Below are 3,255 nucleotides of genomic sequence, written 5' to 3'. Positions count from 1 at the left end.
GCAGCCAAATGGGAGGAGCTTCATCTGCTAATCTAGGGGTATAAAAGCTTTGTCCCCGGTTTTCTTTCGTCATTCTGTCGCGTGCGTTCGGTCGGATTGGACGTGTGTCTGCCACGACAATTTTCGACTGGCTTCTCGTGCTTTTCTCGTGCATTTTTCCCGCGAAAATTTCGCATCCCCACCGCGATATTTCTCCGGCGCTTGGACATTTGCTCCACACAGCCCACCAAAAATCGGAGCTTCAGAGGACCGAAGCCAACTTTCAGCGGCCCATTGCGATGAGTCGCAAATCCCGCCCGGCAGATTCAGCCCCCGGCCCCTCGGCGGCGTCATCTGCTTTAGGAAGCAAAGCAAAACGACCCAGGAAGGAGAACATCGACCAATCGGACCCAAATGCCAGGCTACTGGCCCAAAACAAATTCGCCACCCTGCCGCAGGATTCCGGCAGCATCGAAAGGAAAGTGAAAATTCCCCCTCTCTTCACCTCGACGAAGGCTGTGGCGGTGCTCAGGAATGAGCTAACAGCGAAACAAGTACACCCCCTCTTCAAGCTCTGCAACACGGGCACGAAGATCGTCTGCTCCACCATGGATGATTACCAGGTAGTGGCCAAACACCTCAAGCAGCAAGGGCATGAGTTCTACACACATGACAACCCTGGACAAAAGCCGTTCAAGGTGGTCATCCATGGATTGGCGGAATTCCCCCCGGACGAAATCGTAGCTGAACTGAAGGAAGCGAAGCTCAAACCGATCAACGTTTTCCCTATCAGGCGACTGAGCGGCGAAACCCATCGGGACAACCTCTACCTGGTCCACCTGGAGAAGGGCTCTACCACCATGGCAGATCTCCAGAAAGTTCGTTCTCTCTTCGACATCATTGTCGAGTGGGAGCGATACAAGCCGAAGCGAAGAGGAGTAACGCAGTGCACAAACTGTTTGGCGTTCGGACATGGCACACGAAACTGCCACATGCACCCGCGGTGTGGTAAGTGTGCCGAACGGCACTCAACCGGCGACTGCCAACACATGGAAGAAGGCTCGGATCCCAAGTGCGCCAATTGCGGCGCAAATCACGAGGGCAACTCTCGCAACTGCCCAAAGCGTGCGGAATACATGGACATCCGCAAAAAGGCATCCTCCCGAAACCAGCGAGGACGCGAACGGCGCCCCCCTCCACCGATGACGGAACAACACTTCCCGTCGCTTCGGTACAACGTTCCGAACCTACCGCCACTACAACCAAACCAGCGTCAAGCCTCCCGGCCCCCTCCACCCTCGGTCCAGCCTCGCCTCGCAGCTGCCGCAGCGGCACCAACGAAACCATCCACTACAGCTTGGGGTTCCCCCGGGCCCAGTGTGTCCCCCCCAGGCTGGGGCAACATCGAGAACAAGCTGCCTCCCACCAGCGATGTCGACGATGAACTCTACACTCCGGAGCAGATGATGGAGTTCGTCCGAAACATGTATCGAGCGCTGCATGGCTGCCGCTCCAAAGAACAGCAACTCGAAGCATCCACCATGGTGCTTCTAAACTTCGTCACCAAGTATGGGCCCTGAAGAGTCCATCACCATCTGCAACTGGAATGCTTGCTCTTTACAGAGCAAAATGTTAGAATTCATCGACTTCCTTGATGAACACAAAATCGACATCTGCGTCATCACCGAGACACATCTCAAGCCGGAAGTGAAGATCTACTTTCCTGACTTTCGGCTAGTGAGACTAGACCGGACTGAAGCTAGAGGGGGTGGTGTCGCCATCGCACTCCGCAACAACATCAACTGCCGCCTGCTGCCGAGCTTCAAGACGAAAACTATCGAAGCCATTGGTGTTGAGGTTAGCACCTCCGTCGGACCGATCACCATCATTGCAGCCTACTGTCCCAAACAAGCCCCCCAACTGGACTTCAGGAACGACCTCTCCAAGTTGACTCGGCGGCAGGGGCGGTTCATCATCGCTGGGGATCTAAACGCGAAACATGAAGCCTGGGGGAATGCCTGCAGGAATCGCAACGGAATCGTCGTCCAGAAGGAACTGGATGAAGGTTTATACACGATGCTGAGCCCGGACTCTCCCACCCGGTTGAGCAGCACTGGGTCCCACGCGATCATCGACATATTCCTGACAAACATGGCGACCAACATCGACCAGCCGGTCGTGATCAACGAACTAAGCTCGGACCACTACCCGGTGGTAACTGAAGTTGGTTCATCCGTCCTCCGGCACCCAACTACCAAGCGAAACTACCATCAAGCAAACTGGCAGCAGTTCCGGCAGCAAGTTGACTCCTACGTCGACTACGAGGCCCCGCTCGAAAATCCTGAGGACATCGACAGGCAGCTGCAGAGCATCGAAGAGGCACTCACCCGGGCCAGGGAGTTGCACATACCAGTGTGCAACCAGGTAAGCAACACCCTCCCTATCGATAGACTCACTAAAGATCTGATCCGATTACGTAATACCACCCGCAGGCAGTACCAGCGTACTGGTCTGCCTGCACTGAAAAGTGATTGCAATCGCATGACCAAAATTATCAAGGCCAGACTGGTGGACCTCAGAAATAAGAACTTTTCGAATAAGATCCGCTCTTTCCCAGACAACGCTAAGCCATTCTGGAAAATGACAAAAATCTTGAAAACCAAACCTAGACCAATTCCACCACTGATTCCACTGAACGGCACCAAAGACCGATTGATAACCCCCGCAGAGAAGGCTTCTGAAATAGGTCGGCATTTCATCAGCTCCCACAATCTCGGACGTGACATCGTCAGTTCACACGAAGCTGCAGTTAACCAGCATGCTCAAAATCTACACCAGATTCCCAATGATTTCCCGGATGAATTGGGAATCTCAGCTGATGAACTGTCGGCCTATGTCAAGACCTCCAAGAACATGAAGGCCCCAGGTTTCGACAAAATCCTAAATCTGGAACTGAAACACCTGAGTGACAGATTCTTTGATCATCTGGCTGTGATATTTAACCAGTGCCTAAGACTTAGCCACTTCCCGTCGCAATGGAAACTGGCTAAAGTCATTCCCATCAGGAAACCTGGGAAAGATCCTTCCTCCCCAAGGAGCTATCGTCCCATCAGCCTTCTCTCGGGGTTATCGAAACTCTTTGAGAAAGCCATCTACCGGCGCCTTTTAACATCAGCCGAAGAAAACAACATCCTACTCGAGGAACAGTTTGGATTCCGACGCGGTCGATCAACCGTGCACCAGCTGACCCGAGTAGCAAACAACCTCAGACGGAAC

Source organism: Aedes albopictus, chromosome 3 (genome assembly GCF_035046485.1).
Source record: "Aedes albopictus strain Foshan chromosome 3, AalbF5, whole genome shotgun sequence".
Classification (NCBI taxonomy): domain Eukaryota; kingdom Metazoa; phylum Arthropoda; class Insecta; order Diptera; family Culicidae; genus Aedes; species Aedes albopictus.
The sequence above is the reverse complement of the archived record's forward strand: the minus strand, read 5'-3'. Positions refer to the sequence as shown.